Here is an 823-nt window from a genome sequence, read left to right on the forward strand (position 1 = left end):
TTTTTGCATCAGGAACAAAAAGCAGAGGAAACAAAAACAGCCCTAGACAAATGAGATTTCATAAAACTAAAAAGCTTCTGCACAGTAAAAGAAAGACAAATTGAGGAGAAAATCTACACAATGGCAGAAAATATTCACAAACTATTTGAGAATGGGCTAATAATAAGAATATGTAAGGACTTCAATAGAGAAAAAAATCATTCTATTATAAATTGGAGAGTTGATTGATTCAGAAATTATTCCAAGGATTACATGCAAGTGTATGCAAGTGAATGCAAAAATACTCAACTTTGCTAACCATTAGGGAATTGGAAATCAAAACTACAATGATATTACTTTGTTCTAATTATATTGGTCATTACTAGGAAGGTAAAAGGTAAGTGCTGGCAACAATATGAAGAAAATGGAATATTTGCATATTTTAATTGAAATGTAACTTAGTATATCTGTTATTGTAAAGAGTATAGGCTGGCACGATGGCTCAATTGGCTAATCCTCTGCCTTGGGGTGCCAGCACACTGGGTTCTAGTCCTGGTCGGGGCGCCGGATTCTGTCCCAGTTGCCCCTCTTCCAGGCCAGTTCTCTGCTGTGGCCAGGGAGTGCAGTGGAGGATTGCCCAAGTCCTTGGGCCCTGCACCCCATGGGAGACCAGGAGAAGCACCTGGCTCCTGGTTCGGATCAGTGCGGTGCACCGGGCGCAGTGTGCCAGCCCTGGCGGCCATTGGAGAGTGAACCAATGGCAAAGGAAAACCTTTCTCTCTGTCTCTCTCTCACTGTCCACTCTGCCTGTCAAAAGAGAGAGAGAGAGAGAGAGAGAGAGAGA

This window comes from Lepus europaeus, chromosome Y (assembly GCF_033115175.1).
Source record: "Lepus europaeus isolate LE1 chromosome Y, mLepTim1.pri, whole genome shotgun sequence".
NCBI classification, from domain to species: domain Eukaryota; kingdom Metazoa; phylum Chordata; class Mammalia; order Lagomorpha; family Leporidae; genus Lepus; species Lepus europaeus.